This window comes from Mobula birostris, chromosome 15 (genome assembly GCF_030028105.1).
Source record: "Mobula birostris isolate sMobBir1 chromosome 15, sMobBir1.hap1, whole genome shotgun sequence".
Lineage (NCBI taxonomy): Eukaryota > Metazoa > Chordata > Chondrichthyes > Myliobatiformes > Myliobatidae > Mobula > Mobula birostris.
Window position 1 is genome coordinate 81,210,885 of NC_092384.1, and position 25,390 is coordinate 81,236,274.

A 25,390-nucleotide genomic window follows, 5' to 3' on the forward strand; every position below is an offset into this window, starting at 1 on the left:
GTATTGACGAGGGAGTAGAAAGTCTCCGTATTGACGGGGGAGTAGAAAGTCTCCGTATTTACGGGGGAGTAGAAAGTCTCTGTAGTGACGGGGGAGGAGAAAGTCTCTGTATTGACGGGGGAGTAGAAAGTCTCTGTATTGACGTGGGAGTAGAAAGTCTCTGTATTGACCAGTGAGTAGAAAGTCTCTGTATTGATGGGGAGTAGAAAGTCTCTGTATTTATGAGGAGTAGAAAGTCTCTGTATTCATGAGGAGTAGAAAGTCTCGGTATTGATGAGGGAGTGGAAAGTCTCTGGATTGACGAGGGAGTGGAAAGTCTCTGGATTGACGAGGGAGTGGAAAGTCTCTGGATTGACGGGGAGTAGAAGGACTCAGTATTAACGGGGAGTAGAAAGTCTCCGTATTGACAGGGGAGTAGAAAGTCTCCGTACTGACGGGGGAGTAGAAAGTCTCTGTATTGACGGGGGAGTAGAAAGTCTGTGTATTGACGAGGGAGTAGAAAGTCTGTGTACTGATAGAGAGTAGAAAGTCTCTGTATTAACGGGGAAGTAGAAAGTCTCTGTATTGACGAGGGGGTAGAAAGTCTCTGAATTGACGAGGGAGTAGAAAGTCGGTGCACTGACGAGGGTGTAGAAAGTCTGTGTATTGACGAGGGTGGAGAAAGTCTGTGTATTGACGAAAAAGTAGAAAGTCTGTGTATTGACGAGGGTGTAAAAAGTCTCTGTATTGTCGAGAGTGTAGAAAGTCTCTGTATTGACGAGAGTGTAGAAAGACTCTGTATTGACGAAAGAGTAGAAAGTCTCTGTATTGACGGCGGAGTGGAAAGTCAATGTATTGACGGGGGAGTAGAAAGTCTCCGCATTGACGGGGGAGTAGAAAGTCTCTGTATTGACGGGGGAGGAGAAAGTCACTGTATTGACGAGCGAGTAGAAAGTCACTGTATTGCGAGGGAGTAGAAAGTCTCTCTATTGACGAGGGAGTGGAAAGTCCCTGTATTGACGAGGGAGTGGAAACTCACTGTATTGATGATGGAGTAGAAAGTCTCTGTATTGATGGGGAGTAGAAAGTCTCTGTAATGACGGCGGAGTAGAAAGCCACTGTAGTGACGGGGGAGTAGAAAGTCTCAGTACTGACGGGGAAGTAGAAAGTCTCTGTATTGACGGGGGAGTAGAAAGGCCCTGTATTGACGGGGAGTAGAAAGTCTCTGTATTGACGGGGGAGTAGAAAGTCTCTGTATTGACGGGGGAGGACAAAGTCTCTGTACTGACGGGGGAGTAGAAAGTCTCTGTATTGACGAGGGAGTGGAAAGTCTCTGGATTGATGGGGAAGTGGAATGTCTCTCTATTGACGGGGGAGGCGAAATGCTCTGTATTGACGGAGAGTAGAAAGTCTCAGTATTGACGGGGAGTAGAAAGACTCAGTATTGACGGGGAATTAAAAGTCTCAGTATTGACGGGGGAGTAGAAAGTCTCCGTATTGACGGGGGAGTAGAAAGTCTCCGTATTGACGGGGGAGTAGAAAGTCACCGCATTGATGGGGGAGGAGAAAGTCTCTGTATTGACGCGGGAATAGAGAGTCTCTGTATTGATGGGGAGTAGCAAGTCTCTGTATTGACGGGTAAGTAGGAAGTCTCCGTATTGACGGGGGAGTAGAAAGTCTCCGTATTGACGAGGGAGTAGAAAGTCTCCGTATTGACGGGGAAGTAGAAAGTCTGTGTATTGACGAGGGAGTAGAAAGTCTCTGTATTGATGGGGGAGGACAAAGTCTCTGTATTGACGGGTGAGGAGAAACTCGCCGTATTGACGGGGGAGTAGAGAGTCTCTGTATTGACGGGGGAGTAGAAGGGCTCTGTATTAACAGGGGAGTAGAAAGTCTGTGTATTGACGGGGGAGTAGAAAGTCTCTGTATTGACGAGTGAGTAGAAAGTCTCTGTATTGACGAGAGAGCAGAAAGTCTCTGTATTGACGGGGGAGTAGAAAGTCTCTGTATTGATGAGGGAGTGGAAAGTCCCTGGATTGATGGGGGAGTGGAAAGTCTCTCTATTGACGGGGGAGTAGAAAGTCTCCGTATTGACGGGGAAGTAGAAAGTCTGTGTATTGACGAGGGAGTAGAAAATCTCTGTATTGACGAGGGAGTAGAAAGTCTTGGTATTGACGGGGAGTAGAAAGTCTCTGTACTGACGGGGAAGTAGAAAGTCTCTGTATTGACGGGGAACTACAAAGTCTCTGTATTGACGAGGGAGTAGGAAGTCTCCTAATTCACGAGGGAGTAGAATGATTCTGTATTGACGAGGGAGTAGAAAGTCTCTGTATTGACGATGGAGTAGAAAGTGTCTGTATTGATGATGGAGTAGGAAGTCTCTGTATTGAAGAGGGAGTAGAAAGTCTGTGTATTGACGGGGGAGTAGAAAGTCTTTGTATTGACGAGGGAGTAGAAAGTCTCTGTACTGACGGGGAGTAGGAAGTCTCTGTATTAACGGGGAAGTAGAAAGTCTCTGTATAGAAGAGGGGGTAGAAAGTCTCTGTATTGACGGGGGAGTAGAAAGTAGGTGTATTGACGAGGGTATAGAAAGTCTGTGTATTGACGAGGGTGTAGAACGTCTGTGTATTAACGAAAAAGTAGAAAGTCTGTATATTGACGAGGGTGTAGAAAGTCTCTGTATTGACGAGAGTGTAGAAAGTCTCTGTATTGATAAAGGAGTAGAATGTCTCTGTATAGACGAGGGAGTAGAAAGTCTCTGTATTGATGTGGGAGGGGAAAGTCTCTGTATTGACAAGGGCGTAGAACGTCCCTTTATTGATGAGGGAGTAGAAAGTCTCTGTATTGACGGGGGAGGAGAAAGTCACCGTATTGAAGGGGGAGTAGAAAGTCTCCGTATTGACGAGGGAGTAGAAAGTCTCCGTATTGACGGGGGAGTAGAAAGTCTCCGTATTGACGGGGGAGTAGAAAGTCTCTGTATTGACGGGAGAGGAGAAAGTCTCTGTATTGACGGGGGAGTAGAAAGTCTCTGTATTCACGTGGGAGTAGAAAGTCTCTGTATTGACCAGTGAGTAGAAAGTCTTTGTATTGACGAGGGAGTAGAAAGTCTCTGTACTGACGGGGAGTAGGAAGTCTCTGTATTAACGGGGAAGTAGAAAGTCTCTGTATTGAAGAGGGGGTAGAAAGTCTCTGTATTGACGGGGGAGTAGAAAGTAGGTGTATTGACGAGGGTATAGAAAGTCTGTGTATTGACGAGGGTGTAGAACGTCTGTGTATTAACGAAAAAGTAGAAAGTCTGTATATTGACGAGGGTGTAGAAAGTCTCTGTATTGACGAGAGTGTAGAAAGTCTCTGTATTGATGAAGGAGTAGAATGTCTCTGTATAGACGAGGGAGGAGAAAGTCTCTGTATTGATCTGGGAGTAGAAAGTCTCTGTATTGATGGGGAGTAGAATGTCTCTGTATTGACGAGGGAGCAAAAAGTCTCTGTATTGACGAGGGAGGGGAAAGTCTCTGTATTGACAAGGGCGTAGAACGTCCCTTTATTGATGAGGGAGTAGAAAGTCTCCGTATTGATGAGGGAGTAGAAAGTCTCCGTATTGACGGGGGAGTAGAAAGTCTCCGTATTGACGGGGGAGTAGAAAGTCTCTGTATTGACGGGAGAGGAGAAAGTCACTGTATTGACGAGGGAATAGAAAGTCTCTGTATTGACGGGGGAGGAGAAAGTCTCTGTATTGACGGGGGAGTAGAAAGTCTCTGTATTCACGTGGGAGTAGAAAGTCTCTGTATTGACCAGTGAGTAGAAAGTCTCTGTATTGATGGGGAGTAGAAAGTCTCTGTATTGATGGGGAGTAGAAAGTCTCTGTATTTATGAGGAGTAGAAAGTCTCTGTATTCATGAGGAGTAGAAAGTCTTGGTATTGATGAGGGAGTGGAAAGTCTCTGGATTGACGAGGGAGTGGAAAGTCTCTGGATTGACGGGGAGTAGAAGGACTCAGTATTGACGGGGAGTAGAAAGTCTCCGTATTGACAGGGGAGTAGAAAGTCTCTGTACTGACGGGGGAGTAGAAAGTCTCTGTATTGATGGGGGTGTAGAAAGTCTCTGCATTGACGAGGGAGTAGAAAGTCTCTGTATTGATGGGGAGTAGAAAGTCTCTGTATTGATGGGGAGTAGAAAGTCTCTGTATTGATGGGGAGTAGAAAGTCTCTGTATTTATGAGGAGTAGAAAGTCTCGGTATAGGTGAGGGAGTGGAAAGTCTCTGGATTGACGAGGGAGTGGAAAGTCTCTGGATTGACGAGGGAGTGGGAAGTCTCTGGATTGACGGGGAGTAGAAGGACGCAGTATTGACGGGGAGTAGAAAGACCCAGTATTGACGGGGAGTAGAAAGTCTCCGTATTGACGGGGGAGTAGAAAGTCTCTGTATTCACGGGGGAGGAGAAAGTCTCCGTATTGACGGGGGAGTAGAAAGTCTCCGTATTGACGGGGGAGTAGAAAGTCTCTGTATTGACGGGAGAGGAGAAAGTCACTGTATTGACGAGGGAATAGAAAGTCTCTGTATTGACGGGGGAGGAGAAAGTCTCTGTATTGACGGGGGAGTAGAAAGTCTCTGTATTCACGTGGGAGTAGAAAGTCTCTGTATTGACCAGTGAGTAGAAAGTCTCTGTATTGATGGGGAGTAGAAAGTCTCTGTATTGATGGGGAGTAGAAAGTCTCTGTATTTATGAGGAGTAGAAAGTCTCTGTATTCATGAGGAGTAGAAAGTCTTGGTATTGATGAGGGAGTGGAAAGTCTCTGGATTGACGAGGGAGTGGAAAGTCTCTGGATTGACGGGGAGTAGAAGGACTCAGTATTGACGGGGAGTAGAAAGTCTCCGTATTGACAGGGGAGTAGAAAGTCTCTGTACTGACGGGGGAGTAGAAAGTCTCTGTATTGATGGGGGTGTAGAAAGTCTCTGCATTGACGAGGGAGTAGAAAGTCTCTGTATTGATGGGGAGTAGAAAGTCTCTGTATTGATGGGGAGTAGAAAGTCTCTGTATTTATGAGGAGTAGAAAGTCTCGGTATAGGTGAGGGAGTGGAAAGTCTCTGGATTGACGAGGGAGTGGAAAGTCTCTGGATTGACGAGGGAGTGGGAAGTCTCTGGATTGACGGGGAGTAGAAGGACGCAGTATTGACGGGGAGTAGAAAGACCCAGTATTGACGGGGAGTAGAAAGTCTCCGTATTGACGGGGGAGTAGAAAGTCTCTGTATTCACGGGGGAGGAGAAAGTCTCTGTATTGACGGGGGAGTAGAAAGTCTCTGTATTGACGGGGGAGTAGAAAGTCTCTGTATTGATGTGGGAGTAGAAAGTCTCTGTATTCACCAGTGAGTAGAAAGTCTCTGTATTCACCAGTGAGTAGAAAGTCTCTGTATTGATGGGGAGTAGAAAGTCTCTGTATTGACGGGGAAGTAGAAAGCCTCTGTATTGACGGGGCAGTAGAAAGCCTCTGTAGTGACGGGGAAGAGAAAGTCTCAGTACTGACGCGGGAGTAGAAAGTCTCAGTACTGACTGGGGAGTAGGAAGTCTCAGTACTGACGGGAGAGTAGAAAGTCTCAGTACTGACGAGGCAGTAGAAAGTCTCAGTACTGTCGAGGGAGTATAAAGGCCCTGTATTGACGGGGGAGTAGAAAGCCTCAGTATTGATGGGGGAGTAGAAGGCCTCCGTATTGAAGGGGGAGTAGAAAGTCTCTGTATTGACGAGGGAGTAGAAAGTCTCTGTACTGACGAGGGAGTAGAAAGTCTCTGGATTGACGGGGGAGCACAAAGTCTCGGAATTGATGAGAGAGTAGAAAGTATCTGTATTGATTGGGAGTAGAAAGTCTCTCTATTGACGGGGAGTAGAAAGTCTCCTAATTCTCGAGGGAGTAGAAAGTTTCCTAAATCACGAGGGAGTAGAAAGTCTCTGTATTGACGAGGGAGTAGAAAGTCTGTGTATTGACGGGGGAGTAGAAAGTCTCTGCATTGATGGCGAGTAGAAAGTCTCTGTATTTATGGGGACTACAAAGTCTTGGTATTGACGAGGGAGTGGAAAGTCTCTGTATTGACGAGGGAGGAGAAATGCTCTGTATTGACGGGGAGTAGAAAGACTCAGTATTGACGGGGAGTAGAAAGACTCAGTATTGACGGGGAGAAGAAAGTCTCCGTATTGACGGGGGAGTAGAAAGTCTCCGTATTTACGGGGGCGTAGAAAGTCTCCGTATTGATGTAGAGTAGGAAGTCTCTGTATTGATGGGGAGTAGGAAGTCTCTGTATTGATGGGGGAGTGGAAAGTCTCTGTATTGACGGGGGAGTAGAAAGTCTTTGTATTGATGGGGGAGTAGAAAGTCTCCGTATTGATGGGGGAGTAGAAAGTCTCGGTATTGACGGGGAAGTAGAAAGTCTCTGTAGTGACGGGGGAGTAGAAAGTCTCCATACTGACGCGGGAGTAGAAAGTCTCAGTACTGACGGGGGAGTAGAAGGTCTCAGTACTGACGAGGGAGTAGAAAGTCTCAGTACTGTTGAGGGAATATAAAGGCCCTGTATTGATGGGGGAGTAGAAAGCCTCAGTATTGACGGGGGAGTAGAAGGCCTCTGCATTGACAGGGGAGTAGAAAGTTTCAGTATTGACAGGGGAGTAGAAAGTCTCTGTATTGACGAGGGAGTAGAAAGTCTCTGTATTGACAGGGGAGTAGAAAGTCTGCGTATTGACGGGGGAGGAGAAAGTCTCCGTATTGACGGGTGAGTAGAAAGTCTCCGTATTGACGGGGGAGTAGAAAGTCTCCGTATTGACGGGGGAGTAGTAAGCCTCCGTATTGAAGGGGGAGTAGAAAAGCTCCGTATTGACGGGGGAGTAGAATGTCTCTGTATTGACGAGGGAGCAGAAAGTCTCTGTACTGACGAGGGAGTAGAAAGTCTCTGGATTGACCAGGGAGCACAAAGTCTCGGTATTGATGAGAGAGTAGAAAGTGTCTGTATTGATGGGGAGTAGAAAGTCTCTGTATTGACGGGGAGTAGAAAGTCTCCTAATTCTCGAGGGAGTAGAAGTCTCCTAAATCACGAGGGAGTAGAAAGTCTCTGTATTGACGGGGGAGTAGAAAGTCTGTGTATTGACGATAGAGTAGAAAGTGTCTGTATTGACGATGGAGAAGAAAGTCTCTGTATTGACGAGGGAGTAGATAGTCTCTGTATTGACGGGGAGTAGAAAGTCTGTGTAGTGACGAGGGAGTGGAAAGTCAATGTATTAACGAGGGAGTGGAAAGTCTCTGTATTGACGGGGGAGGAGAATGTCTCTGTATTGACGGGGGAGTAGAAAGTCTCTGTATTGATGGGGAGTAGAAAGTCTCGGTATTGACGAGGGAGGAGAAAGTGCCTGTATTGACGGGGGAATAGAAAGTCTCTGTATTGACGGGGGAGTAGAAAGTCTCCGTATTGACGGGGGAGTAGAAAGACTCTGTATTGACGGGGGCGTAGAAAGTCTCTGTATTGACGAGGGAGTAGAAAGTCGGTGTATTGACGAGGGTGTAGAAAGTCTGTGTATTGACGAGGGTGTAGAAAGTCTGTGTATTGACAAAAAAGTAGAAAGTCTGTGTATTGATGAGGGTGTAGAAAGTGTCTGTATTGTCGAGAGTGTAGAAAGTCTCTGTATTGTCCAGAGTGTAGAAAGTCTCTGTATTGACGAGAGTGTAGAAAGCCTCTGTATTGACGAGGGAGTAGAAAGTCTCTGTATTGACGAGGGAGTAGAAATTCTGTGTATTGACGGGGAGTAGAAAGTCTCTGTAATAATGGGGAAGTAGAAAGTCTCTGTATTGACGAGGGGGTAGAAAGTCTCTTTATTGACGAGGGATTAGAATGTCGGCGTATTGACAAGGGTGTAGAATGTCGGTGTATTGACGAGGGTGTAGAAAGTTTGTGTATTGACGAGGGTGTAGAAAGTCTGTATATTGACGAAAAAGCAGAAAGTCTGTGTATTGACGAAAAAGTAGAACGTCTGTGTATTGACAAGGGTGTAGAAAGTCTCTGTATTGTCGAGAGTGTAGAAAGTCTCTGTATTGACGAGAGTGTAGAAAGTCTCTGTATTAACAAAGGAGTAGAAAGTGCCTCTATTGACGAGGGAGTGGAAAGTCTGTGTATTGACGAGGGAGTGGAAAGTCTGTGTATTGACGAGGGAGTGGAAAGTCAATGTATTGACGAGGGAGTGGAAAGTCTCTGTATTGAAGGGGGAGTAGAAAGACTCTGTGTTGATGGGGAGTAGAAAATCTCTGTATTGACGAGGGAGTAGAAAGTCTCTGTATTGACGAGGGAGGAGAAAGTGCCTGTATTGACGTGGGAGTAGAACGTCCCTGTATTGATGAGGGAGTAGAACGTCTCTGTATTGACGAGGGTAGAAAGTCTCCGTATTGATAAGGGAGTAGAAAGTCTCTGTATTGACAAGAGAATAGAAAGTCTCTGTATTGACGGGGGAGTAGAAAGTCTCTGTATTGATGGGGGAGTAGAAAGTCTCTGTATTGACGGCGGAGTAGAAAGTCTCTGTATTAACGAGAGTGTAGAAAGTCTCTGTATTGACGAAAAAGTAGAAAGTCTCTCCATTGACCAGGGAGTGGAAAGTTTCAGTATTGACGAGGGAGTGGAAACTCAATGTATTGATGATGGAGTAGAAAGTCTCTGTATTGATGGTGAGTAGAAGGTGTTTGTATTGATAGGGGAGTAGAACGTCTCTGTATTGACGGGGGAGTAGAAAGTCCTTGTATTGACGAGGGAATAGAAAGACTCTGAATTGACGAGGGAGTAGAAAGTCTCTGTATTGACGGGGGAGTAGAAAGTCTCTGTATTGACGGGGAAGTAGAAAGCCTCTGTATTGACGGGGCAGTAGAAAGCCTCTGTAGTGACGGGGGAGTAGAAAGTCTCAGTACTGACGCGGGAGTAGAAAGTCTCAATACTGACGGGGGAGTAGAAAGTCTGAGTACTGACGCGGGAGTAGAAAGTCTCAGTACTGACGGGGGAGTAGAAAGTCTCAGTACTGACGCGGGAGTAGAAAGTCTCAGTACTGACTGGGGAGTAGAAAGTCTCAGCACTGACGAGGCAGTAGAAAGTCTCAGTACTGTCGAGGGAGTATAAAGGCCCTGTATTGACGGGGGAGTAGAAAGCCTCCGTAATGAAGCGGGAGTAGAAAGTCTCCGTATTGACGGGGAAGTAGAATGTCTCTGTATTGACGAGGGAGTAGAAAGTCTCTGTACTGACGAGTGAGTAGAAAGTCTCTGTATTGACGGGGGAGTGGAAAGTTTCTGTATTGACGAGGGAGTCGAAACTCACTGTATTGATGATGGAGTAGAAAGTCTCTGTATTGATGGTGAGTAGAAAGTGTTTGTATTGATGATGGAGTAGAAAGACTCTGTATTGACGGGGGAGTAGAAAGTCTTTTTATTGACAAGGGAGTAGAAAGACTCTGTATTGACGAGGGAGTAGAAAGTCTCTGTACTGACGGGGGAGTAGAAAGTCTCTGTAGTGACGGGGGAGTAGAAAGTCTCAGTACTGACGCGGGAGTAGAAAGTCTCAGTACTGACGGGGGAGTAGAAAGTCTCAGTACTGACGAGGGAGTAGAAAGTCTCAGTACTGTCGAGGGAGTATAAGGGCCCTGTATTGACGGGGGAGTAGAAAGCCTCAGTATTGACAGGGGAGTAGAAAGTCTCTGTATTGACGGGCTAGTAGAAACTTTGCGTATTGACGGGGGAGTAGAAAGTCTGCGTATTGACGGAGGAGGAGAACGCTTCTGTATTGACGGGGGAGTAGAAAGTCTCTGTATTGACGGGGGAGGAGAAAGTCTCCGTATTGACGGGTGAGTAGAAAGTCTCTGTATTGACGGGGAGTAGATAGTCTCTGTATTGACGGGAAGTAGAAAGTCTCTGTATTGATGAGGGAGTAGATATTCTGTGCATTGACGGGGAGTAGGAAGTCTCTATATTAACGGGGAAGTAGAAAGTCTCTGTATTGACGGGGGAGTAGAAAGTCTCCGTATTGACGGGGGAGTAGAAAGTCTCTGTATTGACGGGGGAGGACAAAGTCTCTGTATTGACGAGGGAGCGGAAAGTGTCTGGATTAACGGGGGAGTGGAACGTGTCTGCATTGACGGGGGAGTAGAAAGTCTCTGCATTGACGGGGGAGTAGAAAGTCTCTGTATTGACGAGGAGTAGAAAGTCTCAGTACTGACGAGGGAGTAGAAAGGCCCTGAATTGACGGGGGAGTAGAAGGCCTCTGTATTGAAGAGGGAGTAGAAATTCTGTGCATTGACGGGGAGTAGAAAGTCTCTGTAATAACGGGGAAGTAGAAAGTCTCTGTATTGACGAAGGGGTAGAAAGTCTCTGTATTGACGAGGGAGTAGAATATCGGTGTATTGACGAGGGTGTAGAAAGTTTGTGTATTGACGAGGGTGTAGAAAGTCTGTGTATTGACGAAAAAGTAGAAAGTCTGTGTATTGACGAGGGTGTAGAAAGTCACTGTATTGTCGAGAGTGTAGAAAGTCTCTGTATTGACGAGAGTGTAGAAAGTCTCTGTATTGACAAAGGAGTAGAAAGTCTCTCTATTGACGAGGGAGTGGAAAGTCTGTGTATTGACGAGGGAGTGGAAAGTCTGTGTATTGACGAGGGAGTGGAAAGTCAATGTATTGACGAGGTAGTGGAAAGTCTCTGTATTGACGGGGGAGGAGAAAGTCTCTGTATTGAAGGGGGAGTAGAAAGACTCTGTGTTGATGGGGAGTAGAAAATCTCTGTATTGACGAGGGAGTAGAAAGTCTCTGTATTGACGAGGGAGGAGAAAGTGCCTGTATTGACGTGGGAGTAGAACGTCCCTGTATTGATGAGGGAGTAGAACGTCTCTGTATTGACGAGGGTAGAAAGTCTCCGTATTGATAAGGGAGTAGAAAGTCTCTGTATTGACAAGACAGTAGAAAGTCTCTGTATTGACGGGGGAGTAGAAAGTCTCTGTATTGATGGGGGAGTAGAAAGTCTCTGTATTGACGGCGGAGTAGAAAGTCTCTGTATTAACGAGAGTGTAGAAAGTCTCTGTATTGACGAAAAAGTAGAAAGTCTCTCCATTGACCAGGGAGTGGAAAGTTTCAGTATTGACGAGGGAGTGGAAACTCAATGTATTGATGATGAAGTAGAAAGTCTCTGTATTGATGGTGAGTAGAAAGTCTGTGTATTGACAAGGGAGTAGAAAGTCTCGGTATTTACGAGGGAGTAGAAAGTCTCTGGATTGACGGGAGAGCACAAAGTCTCGGTATTGATGAGAGAGTAGAAAGTATCTGTATTAACGGGTAAGTAGAAAGTCTTTGTATTGACGAGGGGGTAGAAAGTCTCTGTATTGTCGAGATTGTAGAAAGTCGCTGTATTGATGAGAGTGTAGAAAGTCTGTGTATTGACAAGGGAGTGGAAAGACTGTGTATTGACGAGGGAGTGGAAAGTCTCTGTATTGACGAGGGACTGGAAAGTCTCTGTATTGACGGCAGAGGAGAAAGTCTCTGTATGGATGGGGAGTAGAAAGTCTCGGTATTGACGAGAGAGAAGCAATTCTCAGTATTAACGAGGGAGTAGAAAGTCTCTGTATTGATAGGGAGTAGAAAGTCTCTGTATTTAGGGGGAGTAGAAAGTCTCTGTATTGACGACGGCATAGAAAGTCTATGTATTGACGGGGAGTAGAAAGTCTCCGTATTGACGGGGGACCAGAAAGTCTCGGTATTGACGAGGGAGTGGAAAGTCTGTGGATCGATGAGGGAGTGGAAAGTCTCTGGATTGACGGGGGAGTGGAAAGTCTCTGTATTGACAGGTGAGGAGAAATGCTCTGTATTGATGGGGAGTAGGAAGTCTCTGTGTTGACAGGGGAGTAGGAAGTCTCCGTATTGACGGGGGAGTAGAAAGTCTCTGTATTGACGGGGAAGTAGAAAGTCTATGTATTGACGGGGGAGTAGAAAGTCTCTGTATTGACGAGGGAGTAGAAAGTCTCTGTATTGATGAGGGAGTAGAAAGTCTCTGGATTGATGGGGAAGTACAAAATCTCTGTATTGACAAGGGAGTAGAAAGTCTCCTAACTCACGAGTGAGTAGAAAGTCTCCTAATTCACGAGGGAGTAGAAAGTCTCTGTATTGACGAGGGGGTAGAAAGTCTCTGTACTGACGAGGGAGTAGAAAGTCTCTGGATTGACCGGGGAGCACAAAGTCTCGGTATTGATGAGAGAGTAGAAAGTGTCTGTATTGATGGGGAGTAGAAAGTCTCTGTATTGACGGGGAGTAGAAAGTCTCCTAATTCTCGAGGGAGTAGAAGTCTCCTAAATCACGAGGGAGTAGAAAGTCTCTGTACTGAAGAGGGAGTAGAAAGTCTCTGGATTGACCGGGGAGCACAAAGTCTCGGTATTGATGAGAGAGTAGAAAGTGTCTGTATTGATGGGGAGTAGAAAGTCTCTGTATTGACGGGGAGTAGAAAGTCTCCTAATTCTCGAGGGAGTAGAAGTCTCCTAAATCACGAGGGAGTAGAAAGTCTCTGTATTGACGGGGGAGTAGAAAGTCTCTGTATTGACGGGGGAGTAGAAAGTCTATGTATTGACGATGGAGTAGAAAGTGTCTGTATTGACGATGGAGAAGAAAGTCTCTGTATTGACGAGGGAGTAGATAGTCTCTGTATTGACGGGGAGTAGAATGTCTGTGTAGTGACGAGGGAGTGGAAAGTCAATGTATTAACGAGGGAGTGGAAAGTCTCTGTATTGACGGGGGAGGAGAAAGTCTCTGTATTGACGGGGGAGTAGAAAGTCTCTGTATTGATGGGGAGTAGAAAGTCTCGGTATTGACGAGGGAGGAGAAAGTGCCTGTATTGACGGGGGAATAGAAAGTCTCTGTATTGACGGGGGAGTAGAAAGTCTCCGTATTGACGGGGGAGTAGAAAGACTCTGTATTGACGGGGGCGTAGAAAGTCTCTGTATTGACGAGGGAGTAGAAAGTCGGTGTATTGACGAGGGTGTAGAAAGTCTGTGTATTGACAAAAAAGTAGAAAGTCTGTGTATTGATGAGGGTGTAGAAAGTGTCTGTATTGTCGAGAGTGTAGAAAGTCTCTGTATTGTCCAGAGTGTAGAAAGTCTCTGTATTGACGAGAGTGTAGAAAGCCTCTGTATTGACGAGGGAGTAGAAAGTCTCTGTATTGACGAGGGAGTAGAAATTCTGTGTATTGACGGGGAGTAGAAAGTCTCTGTATTGATGGGGGAGTAGAAAGTCTCTGTATTGACGGCGGAGTAGAAAGTCTCTGTATTAACGAGAGTGTAGAAAGTCTCTGTATTGACGAAAAAGTAGAAAGTCTCTCCATTGACCAGGGAGTGGAAAGTTTCAGTATTGACGAGGGAGTGGAAACTCAATGTATTGATGATGAAGTAGAAAGTCTCTGTATTGATGGTGAGAAGAAAGTCTGTGTATTGACAAGGGAGTAGAAAGTCTCAGTATTTACGAGGGAGTAGAAAGTCTCTGGATTGACGGGAGAGCACAAAGTCTCGGTATTGATGAGAGAGTAGAAAGTATCTGTATTAACGGGTAAGTAGAAAGTCTTTGTATTGACGAGGGGGTAGAAAGTCTCTGTATTGTCGAGATTGTAGAAAGTCGCTGTATTGATGAGAGTGTAGAAAGTCTGTGTATTGACAAGGGAGTGGAAAGACTGTGTATTGACGAGGGAGTGGAAAGTCTCTGTATTGACGAGGGACTGGAAAGTCTCTGTATTGACGGCAGAGGAGAAAGTCTCTGTATTGATGGGGAGTAGAAAGTCTCGGTATTGACGAGAGAGAAGCAATTCTCAGTATTAACGAGGGAGTAGAAAGTCTCTGTATTGATAGGGAGTAGAAAGTCTCTGTATTTAGGGGGAGTAGAAAGTCTCTGTATTGACGACGGCATAGAAAGTCTATGTATTGACGGGGAGTAGAAAGTCTCCGTATTGACGGGGACCAGAAAGTCTCGGTATTGACGAGGGAGTGGAAAGTCTGTGGATCGATGAGGGAGTGGAAAGTCTCTGGATTGACGGGGGAGTGGAAAGTCTCTGTATTGACAGGTGAGGAGAAATGCTCTGTATTGATGGGGAGTAGGAAGTCTCTGTGTTGACAGGGGAGTAGGAAGTCTCCGTATTGACGGGGGAGTAGAAAGTCTCTGTATTGACGGGGAAGTAGAAAGTCTATGTATTGACGGGGGAGTAGAAAGTCACTGTATTGACGAGGGAGTAGAAAGACTCTGTATTGATGAGGGAGTAGAAAGTCTCTGGATTGATGGGGAAGTACAAAATCTCTGTATTCACGAGGGAGTAGAAAGTCGGTGTATTGACGAGGGTGTAGAAAGTCTGTGTATTGACGAGGGTGTAGAAAGTTTGTGTATTGACAAAAAAGTAGAAAGTCTGTGTATTGATGAGGGTGTAGAAAGTGTCTGTATTGTCGAGAGTGTAGAAAGTCTCTGTATTGTCCAGAGTGTAGAAAGTCTCTGTATTGACGAGAGTGTAGAAAGCCTCTGTATTGACGAGGGAGTAGAAAGTCTCTGTATTGACGAGGGAGTAGAAATTCTGTGTATTGATGGGGAGTAGAAAGTCTCTGTATTGATGGGGGAGTAGAAAGTCTCTGTATTGACGGCGGAGTAGAAAGTCTCTGTATTAACGAGAGTGTAGAAAGTCTCTGTATTGACGAAAAAGTAGAAAGTCCCTCCATTGACCAGGGAGTGGAAAGTTTCAGTATTGACGAGGGAGTGGAAACTCAATGTATTGATGATGAAGTAGAAAGTCTCTGTATTGATGGTGAGTAGAAAGTCTGTGTATTGACAAGGGAGTAGAAAGTCTCGGTATTTACGAGGGAGTAGAAAGTCTCTGGATTGACGGGAGAGCACAAAGTCTCGGTATTGATGAGAGAGTAGAAAGTATCTGTATTAACGGGTAAGTAGAAAGTCTTTGTATTGACGAGGGGGTAGAAGGTCTCTGTATTGTCGAGATTGTAGAAAGTCGCTGTATTGATGAGAGTGTAGAAAGTCTGTGTGTTGACAAGGGAGTGGAAAGACTGTGTATTGACGAGGGAGTGGAAAGTCTCTGTATTGACGAGGGACTGGAAAGTCTCTGTATTGACGGCAGAGGAGAAAGTCTCTGTATTGATGGGGAGTAGAAAGTCTCGGTATTGACGAGAGAGAAGCAATTCTCAGTATTAACGAGGGAGTAGAAAGTCTCTGTATTGATAGGGAGTAGAAAGTCTCTGTATTTAGGGGGAGTAGAAAGTCTCTGTATTGACGACGGCATAGAAAGTCTATGTATTGACGGGGAGTAGAAAGTCTCCGTATTGACGGGGACCAGAAAGTCTCGGTATTGACGAGGGAGTGGAAAGTCTGTGGATCGATGAGGGAGTGGAAAGTCTCTGGATTGACGGGAGAGTGGAAAGTCTCTGTATTGACAGGTGAGGAGAAATGCTCTGTATTGATGGGGAGTAGGAAGTCTCTGTGTTGACAGGGGAGTAGGAAGTCTCCGTATTGACGGGGGAGTAGAAAGTCTCTGTATTGACGGGGAAGTAGAAAGTCTATGTATTGACGGGGGAGTAGAAAGTCTCTGTATTGACGAGGGAGTAGAAAGTCTCTGTATTGATGAGGGAGTAGAAAGTCTCTGGATTGATGGGGAAGTACAAAATCTCTGTATTGACAAGGGAGTAGAAAGTCTCCTAACTCACGAGTGAGTAGAAAGTCTCCTAATTCACGAGGGAGTAGAAAGTCTCTGTATTGACGAGGGGGTAGAAAGTCTCTGTACTGACGAGGGAGTAGAAAGTCTCTGGATTGACCGGGGAGCACAAAGTCTCGATATTGATGAGAGAGTAGAAAGTGTCTGTATTGATGGGGAGTAGAAAGTCTCTGTATTGACGGGGAGTAGAAAGTCTCCTAATTCTCGAGGGAGTAGAAGTCTCCTAAATCACGAGGGAGTAGAAAGTCTCTGTACTGACGAGGGAGTAGAAAGTCTCTGGATTGACCGGGGAGCACAAAGTCTCGGTATTGATGAGAGAGTAGAAAGTGTCTGTATTGATGGGGAGTAGAAAGTCTCTGTATTGACGGGGAGTAGAAAGTCTCCTAATTCTCGAGGGAGTAGAAGTCTCCTAAATCACGAGGGAGTAGAAAGTCTCTGTATTGACGGGGGAGTAGAAAGTCTATGTATTGACGATGGAGTAGAAAGTGTCTGTATTGACATTGGAGAAGAAAGTCTCTGTATTGACGAGGGAGTAGATAGTCTCTGTATTGACGGGGAGTAGAAAGTCTGTGTAGTGACGAGGGAGTGGAAAGTCAATGTATTAACGAGGGAGTGGAAAGTCTCTGTATTGACGGGGGAGGAGAAAGTCTCTGTATTGACGGGGGAGTAGAAAGTCTCTGTATTGACGGGGGAGTAGAAAGTCTCTGTATTGACGGGGGAGTAGAAAGTCTCTGTATTGATGGGGAGTAGAAAGTCTCGGTATTGACGAGGGAGGAGAAAGTGCCTGTATTGACGGGGGAATAGAAAGTCTCTGTATTGACGGGGGAGTAGAAAGTCTCCGTATTGACGGGGGAGTAGTAAGACTCTGTATTGACGGGGGCGTAGAAAGTCTCTGTATTGACGAGGGAGTAGAAAGTCGGTGTATTGACGAGGGTGTAGAAAGTCTGTGTATTGACGAGGGTGTAGAAAGTCTGTGTATTGACGAAAAAGTAGAAAGTCTGTGTATTGATGAGGGTGTAGAAAGTGTCTGTATTGTCGAGAGTGTAGAAAGTCTCTGTATTGTCCAGAGTGTAGAAAGTCTCTGTATTGACGAGAGTGTAGAAAGCCTCTGTATTGACGAGGGAGTAGAAAGTCTCTGTATTGACGAGGGAGTAGAAATTCTGTGTATTGACGGGGAGTAGAAAGTCTCTGTAATAATGGGGAAGTAGAAAGTCTCTGTATTGACGAGGGGGTAGAAAGTCTCTTTATTGACGAGGGATTAGAATGTCGGCGTATTGACAAGGGTGTAGAATGTCGGTGTATTGACGAGGGTGTAGAAAGTTTGTGTATTGACGAGGATGTAGAAAGTCTGTATATTGACGAAAAAGCAGAAAGTCTGTGTATTGACGAAAAAGTAGAACGTCTGTGTATTGACAAGGGTGTAGAAAGTCTCTGTATTGTCGAGAGTGTAGAAAGTCTCTGTATTGACGAGAGAGTAGAAAGTCTCTGTATTAACAAAGGAGTAGAAAGTGTCTCTATTGACGAGGGAGTGGAAAGTCTGTGTATTGACGAGGGAGTGGAAAGTCTGTGTATTGACGAGGGAGTGGAAAGTCAATGTATTGACGAGGGAGTGGAAAGTCTCTGTATTGACGGGGGAGGAGAAAGTCTCTGTATTGAAGGGGGAGTAGAAAGACTCTGTGTTGATGGGGAGTAGAAAATCTCTGTATTGACGAGGGAGTAGAAAGTCTCTGTATTGACGAGGGAGGAGAAAGTGCCTGTATTGACGTGGGAGTAGAACGTCCCTGTATTAATGAGGGAGTAGAACGTCTCTGTATTGACGAGGGTAGAAAGTCTCCGTATTGATAAGAGAATAGAAAGTCTCTGTATTGACGGGGGAGTAGAAAGTCTCTGTATTGATGGGGGAGTAGAAAGTCTCTGTATTGACGGCGGAGTAGAAAGTCTCTGTATTAACGAGAGTGTAGAAAGTCTCTGTATTGACGAAAAAGTAGAAAGTCTCTCCATTGACCAGGGAGTGGAAAGTTTCAGTATTGACGAGGGAGTGGAAACTCAATGTATTGATGATGGAGTAGAAAGTCTCTGTATTGATGGTGAGTAGAAGGTGTTTGTATTGATAGGGGAGTAGAAAGTCTCTGTATTGACGGGGGAGTAGAAAGTCTTTGTATTGACGAGGGAATAGAAAGACTCTGAATTGACGAGGGAGTAGAAAGTCTCTGTATTGACGGGGGAGTAGAAAGTCTCTGTATTGACGGGGAAGTAGAAAGCCTCTGTATTGACGGGGCAGTAGAAAGCCTCTGTAGTGACGGGGGAGTAGAAAGTCTCAGTACTGACGCGGGAGTAGAAAGTCTCAATACTGACGGGGGAGTAGAAAGTCTGAGTACTGACGCGGGAGTAGAAAGTCTCAGTACTGACGGGGGAGTAGAAAGTCTCAGTACTGACGCGGGAGTAGAAAGTCTCAGTACTGACTGGGGAGTAGAAAGTCTCAGCACTGACGAGGCAGTAGACAGTCTCAGTACTGTCGAGGGAGTATAAAGGCCCTGTATTGACGGGGGAGTAGAAAGCCTCAGTATAGACGGGGGAGTAGAAGGCCTCCGTAATGAAGCGGGAGTAGAAAGTCTCCGTATTGACGGGGAAGTAGAATGTCTCTGTATTGACGAGGGAGTAGAAAGTCTCTGTACTGACGAGTCAGTAGAAAGTCTCTGTATTGACGGGGGAGTAGAAAGTTTCTGTATTGACGAGGGAGTCGAAACTCACTGTATTGATGATGGAGTAGAAAGTCTCTGTATTGATGGTGAGTAGAAAGTGTTTGTATTGATGATGGAGTAGAAAGTCTCTGTATTGACGGGGGAGTAGAAAGTCTTTTTATTGACAAGGGAGTAGAAAGACTCTGTATTGACGGGGGAGTAGAAAGTCTTTTTATTGACAAGGGAGTAGAAAGACTGTATTGACGAGGGAGTAGAAAGTCTCTGTACTGACGGGGGAGTAGAAAGTCTCTGTAGTGACGGGGGAGTAGAAAGTCTCAGTACTGACGCGGGAGTAGAAAGTCTCAGTACTGACGGGGGAGTAGAAAGTCTCAGTACTGACGAGGGAGTAGAAAGTCTCAGTACTGTCGAGGGAGTATAAGGGCCCTGTATTGACGGGGGAGTAGAAAGCCTTAGTATTGACAGGGGAGTAGAAAGTCTCTGTATTGACGGGCTAGTAGAAACTTTGCGTATTGACGGGGGAGTAGAAAGTCTGCGTATTGACGGAGGAGGAGAACGCTTCTGTATTGACGGGGGAGTAGAAAGTCTGTGTATTGACGGGGGAGGAGAAAGTCTCCATATTGACGGGTGAGTAGAAAGTCTCTGTATTGACGGGGAGTAGATAGTCTCTGTATTGACGGGGAGTAGAAAGTCTCTGTATTGATGAGGGAGTAGATATTCTGTGCATTGACGGGGAGTAGGAAGTCTCTATATTAACGGGGAAGTAGAAAGTCTCTGTATTGACGGGGGAGTAGAAAGTCTCCGTATTGACGGGGGAGTAGAAAGACTCTGCATTGACGGGGCGTAGAAAGTCACTGTATTGACGGGGGAGTAGAAAGTCACTGTATTGACGGGGGAGTCGAAAGTCTCTGTATTGACGGGGGAGGACAAAGTCTCTGTATTGACGAGGGAGCGGAAAGTGTCTGGATTAACGGGGGAGTGGAAAGTCTCTGCATTGACGAGGCAGTAGAAAGTCTCAGTACTGTCGAGGGAGTATAAAGGCCCTGTATTGACGGGGGAGTAGAAAGCCTCAGTATTGACGGGGGAGTAGAAGGCCTCCGTAATGAAGCGGGAGTAGAAAGTCTCCGTATTGACGGGGAAGTAGAATGTCTCTGTATTGACGAGGGAGTAGAAAGTCTCTGTACTGACGAGGGAGTATAAAGGCCCTGTATTGACGGGGGAGTAGAAAGCCTCAGTATTGACGGGGGAGTAGAAGGCCTCCGTAATGAAGCGGGAGTAGAAAGTCTCCGTATTGACGGGGAAGTAGAATGTCTCTGTATTGACGAGGGAGTAGAAAGTCTCTGTACTGACGAGTGAGTAGAAAGTCTCTGTATTGACGGGGGAGTAGAAAGTTTCTGTATTGACGAGGGAGTCGAAACTCACTGTATTGATGATGGAGTAGAAAGTCTCTGTATTGATGGTGAGTAGAAAGTGTTTGTATTGATGATGGAGTAGAAAGTCTCTGTATTGACGGGGGAGTAGAAAGTCTTTTTATTGACAAGGGAGTAGAAAGACTCTGTATTGACGGGGGAGTAGAAAGTCTTTTTATTGACAAGGGAGTAGAAAGACTGTATTGACGAGGGAGTAGAAAGTCTCTGTACTGACGGGGGAGTAGAAAGTCTCTGTAGTGACGGGGGAGTAGAAAGTCTCAGTACTGACGCGGGAGTAGAAAGTCTCAGTACTGACGGGGGAGTAGAAAGTCTCAGTACTGACGAGGGAGTAGAAAGTCTCAGTACTGTCGAGGGAGTATAAGGGCCCTGTATTGACGGGGGAGTAGAAAGCCTCAGTATTGACAGGGGAGTAGAAAGTCTCTGTATTGACGGGCTAGTAGAAACTTTGCGTATTGACGGGGGAGTAGAAAGTCTGCGTATTGACGGAGGAGGAGAACGCTTCTGTATTGACGGGGGAGTAGAAAGTCTCTGTATTGACGGGGGAGGAGAAAGTCTCCGTATTGACGGGTGAGTAGAAAGTCTCTGTATTGACGGGGAGTAGATAGTCTCTGTATTGACGGGGAGTAGAAAGTCTCTGTATTGATGAGGGAGTAGATATTCTGTGCATTGACGGGGAGTAGGAAGTCTCTATATTAACGGGGAAGTAGAAAGTCTCTGTATTGACGGGGGAGTAGAAAGTCTCCGTATTGACGGGGGAGTAGAAAGTCTCTGTATTGACGAGGGGGTAGAAAGTCTCTGTACTGACGAGGGAGTAGAAAGTCTCTGGATTGACCGGGGAGCACAAAGTCTCGATATTGATGAGAGAGTAGAAAGTGTCTGTATTGATGGGGAGTAGAAAGTCTCTGTATTGACGGGGAGTAGAAAGTCTCCTAATTCTCGAGGGAGTAGAAGTCTCCTAAATCACGAGGGAGTAGAAAGTCTCTGTACTGACGAGGGAGTAGAAAGTCTCTGGATTGACCGGGGAGCACAAAGTCTCGGTATTGATGAGAGAGTAGAAAGTGTCTGTATTGATGGGGAGTAGAAAGTCTCTGTATTGACGGGGAGTAGAAAGTCTCCTAATTCTCGAGGGAGTAGAAGTCTCCTAAATCACGAGGGAGTAGAAAGTCTCTGTATTGACGGGGGAGTAGAAAGTCTATGTATTGACGATGGAGTAGAAAGTGTCTGTATTGACATTGGAGAAGAAAGTCTCTGTATTGACGAGGGAGTAGATAGTCTCTGTATTGACGGGGAGTAGAAAGTCTGTGTAGTGACGAGGGAGTGGAAAGTCAATGTATTAACGAGGGAGTGGAAAGTCTCTGTATTGACGGGGGAGGAGAAAGTCTCTGTATTGACGGGGGAGTAGAAAGTCTCTGTATTGACGGGGGAGTAGAAAGTCTCTGTATTGATGGGGAGTAGAAAGTCTCGGTATTGACGAGGGAGGAGAAAGTGCCTGTATTGACGGGGGAATAGAAAGTCTCTGTATTGACGGGGGAGTAGAAAGTCTCCGTATTGACGGGGGAGTAGTAAGACTCTGTATTGACGGGGGCGTAGAAAGTCTCTGTATTGACGAGGGAGTAGAAAGTCGGTGTATTGACGAGGGTGTAGAAAGTCTGTGTATTGACGAGGGTGTAGAAAGTCTGTGTATTGACGAAAAAGTAGAAAGTCTGTGTATTGATGAGGGTGTAGAAAGTGTCTGTATTGTCGAGAGTGTAGAAAGTCTCTGTATTGTCCAGAGTGTAGAAAGTCTCTGTATTGACGAGAGTGTAGAAAGCCTCTGTATTGACGAGGGAGTAGAAAGTCTCTGTATTGACGAGGGAGTAGAAATTCTGTGTATTGACGGGGAGTAGAAAGTCTCTGTAATAATGGGGAAGTAGAAAGTCTCTGTATTGACGAGGGGGTAGAAAGTCTCTTTATTGACGAGGGATTAGAATGTCGGCGTATTGACAAGGGTGTAGAATGTCGGTGTATTGACGAGGGTGCAGAAAGTTTGTGTATTGACGAGGATGTAGAAAGTCTGTATATTGACGAAAAAGCAGAAAGTCTGTGTATTGACGAAAAAGTAGAACGTCTGTGTATTGACAAGGGTGTAGAAAGTCTCTGTATTGTCGAGAGTGTAGAAAGTCTCTGTATTGACGAGAGTGTAGAAAGTCTCTGTATTAACAAAGGAGTAGAAAGTGTCTCTATTGACGAGGGAGTGGAAAGTCTGTGTATTGACGAGGGAGTGGAAAGTCTGTGTATTGACGAGGGAGTGGAAAGTCAATGTATTGACGAGGGAGTGGAAAGTCTCTGTATTGACGGGGGAGGAGAAAGTCTCTGTATTGAAGGGGGAGTAGAAAGACTCTGTGTTGATGGGGAGTAGAAAATCTCTGTATTGACGAGGGAGTAGAAAGTCTCTGTATTGACGAGGGAGGAGAAAGTGCCTGTATTGACGTGGGAGTAGAACGTCCCTGTATTAATGAGGGAGTAGAACGTCTCTGTATTGACGAGGGTAGAAAGTCTCCGTATTGATAAGAGAATAGAAAGTCTCTGTATTGACGGGGGAGTAGAAAGTCTCTGTATTGATGGGGGAGTAGAAAGTCTCTGTATTGACGGCGGAGTAGAAAGTCTCTGTATTAACGAGAGTGTAGAAAGTCTCTGTATTGACGAAAAAGTAGAAAGTCTCTCCATTGACCAGGGAGTGGAAAGTTTCAGTATTGACGAGGGAGTGGAAACTCAATGTATTGATGATGGAGTAGAAAGTCTCTGTATTGATGGTGAGTAGAAGGTGTTTGTATTGATAGGGGAGTAGAAAGTCTCTGTATTGACGGGGGAGTAGAAAGTCTTTGTATTGACGAGGGAATAGAAAGACTCTGAATTGACGAGGGAGTAGAAAGTCTCTGTATTGACGGGGGAGTAGAAAGTCTCTGTATTGACGGGGAAGTAGAAAGCCTCTGTATTGACGGGGCAGTAGAAAGCCTCTGTAGTGACGGGGGAGTAGAAAGTCTCAGTACTGACGCGGGAGTAGAAAGTCTCAATACTGACGGGGGAGTAGAAAGTCTGAGTACTGACGCGGGAGTAGAAAGTCTCAGTACTGACGGGGGAGTAGAAAGTCTCAGTACTGACGCGGGAGTAGAAAGTCTCAGTACTGACTGGGGAGTAGAAAGTCTCAGCACTGACGAGGCAGTAGACAGTCTCAGTACTGTCGAGGGAGTATAAAGGCCCTGTATTGACGGGGGAGTAGAAAGCCTCAGTATAGACGGGGGAGTAGAAGGCCTCCGTAATGAAGCGGGAGTAGAAAGTCTCCGTATTGACGGGGAAGTAGAATGTCTCTGTATTGACGAGGGAGTAGAAAGTCTCTGTACTGACGAGTCAGTAGAAAGTCTCTGTATTGACGGGGGAGTAGAAAGTTTCTGTATTGACGAGGGAGTCGAAACTCACTGTATTGATGATGGAGTAGAAAGTCTCTGTATTGATGGTGAGTAGAAAGTGTTTGTATTGATGATGGAGTAGAAAGTCTCTGTATTGACGGGGGAGTAGAAAGTCTTTTTATTGACAAGGGAGTAGAAAGACTCTGTATTGACGGGGGAGTAGAAAGTCTTTTTATTGACAAGGGAGTAGAAAGACTGTATTGACGAGGGAGTAGAAAGTCTCTGTACTGACGGGGGAGTAGAAAGTCTCTGTAGTGACGGGGGAGTAGAAAGTCTCAGTACTGACGCGGGAGTAGAAAGTCTCAGTACTGACGGGGGAGTAGAAAGTCTCAGTACTGACGAGGGAGTAGAAAGTCTCAGTACTGTCGAGGGAGTATAAGGGCCCTGTATTGACGGGGGAGTAGAAAGCCTCAGTATTGACAGGGGAGTAGAAAGTCTCTGTATTGACGGGCTAGTAGAAACTTTGCGTATTGACGGGGGAGTAGAAAGTCTGCGTATTGACGGAGGAGGAGAACGCTTCTGTATTGACGGGGGAGTAGAAAGTCTGTGTATTGACGGGGGAGGAGAAAGTCTCCATATTGACGGGTGAGTAGAAAGTCTCTGTATTGACGGGGAGTAGATAGTCTCTGTATTGACGGGGAGTAGAAAGTCTCTGTATTGATGAGGGAGTAGATATTCTGTGCATTGACGGGGAGTAGGAAGTCTCTATATTAACGGGGAAGTAGAAAGTCTCTGTATTGACGGGGGAGTAGAAAGTCTCCGTATTGACGGGGGAGTAGAAAGACTCTGCATTGACGGGGCGTAGAAAGTCACTGTATTGACGGGGGAGTAGAAAGTCACTGTATTGACGGGGGAGTCGAAAGTCTCTGTATTGACGGGGGAGGACAAAGTCTCTGTATTGACGAGGGAGCGGAAAGTGTCTGGATTAACGGGGGAGTGGAAAGTCTCTGCATTGACGAGGCAGTAGAAAGTCTCAGTACTGTCGAGGGAGTATAAAGGCCCTGTATTGACGGGGGAGTAGAAAGCCTCAGTATTGACGGGGGAGTAGAAGGCCTCCGTAATGAAGCGGGAGTAGAAAGTCTCCGTATTGACGGGGAAGTAGAATGTCTCTGTATTGACGAGGGAGTAGAAAGTCTCTGTACTGACGAGGGAGTATAAAGGCCCTGTATTGACGGGGGAGTAGAAAGCCTCAGTATTGACGGGGGAGTAGAAGGCCTCCGTAATGAAGCGGGAGTAGAAAGTCTCCGTATTGACGGGGAAGTAGAATGTCTCTGTATTGACGAGGGAGTAGAAAGTCTCTGTACTGACGAGTGAGTAGAAAGTCTCTGTATTGACGGGGGAGTAGAAAGTTTCTGTATTGACGAGGGAGTCGAAACTCACTGTATTGATGATGGAGTAGAAAGTCTCTGTATTGATGGTGAGTAGAAAGTGTTTGTATTGATGATGGAGTAGAAAGTCTCTGTATTGACGGGGGAGTAGAAAGTCTTTTTATTGACAAGGGAGTAGAAAGACTCTGTATTGACGGGGGAGTAGAAAGTCTTTTTATTGACAAGGGAGTAGAAAGACTGTATTGACGAGAGAGTAGAAAGTCTCTGTACTGACGGGGGAGTAGAAAGTCTCTGTAGTGACGGGGGAGTAGAAAGTCTCAGTACTGACGCGGGAGTAGAAAGTCTCAGTACTGACGGGGGAGTAGAAAGTCTCAGTACTGACGAGGGAGTAGAAAGTCTCAGTACTGTCGAGGGAGTATAAGGGCCCTGTATTGACGGGGGAGTAGAAAGCCTCAGTATTGACAGGGGAGTAGAAAGTCTCTGTATTGACGGGCTAGTAGAAACTTTGCGTATTGACGGGGGAGTAGAAAGTCTGCGTATTGACGGAGGAGGAGAACGCTTCTGTATTGACGGGGGAGTAGAAAGTCTCTGTATTGACGGGGGAGGAGAAAGTCTCCGTATTGACGGGTGAGTAGAAAGTCTCTGTATTGACGGGGAGTAGATAGTCTCTGTATTGACGGGGAGTAGAAAGTCTCTGTATTGATGAGGGAGTAGATATTCTGTGCATTGACGGGGAGTAGGAAGTCTCTATATTAACGGGGAAGTAGAAAGTCTCTGT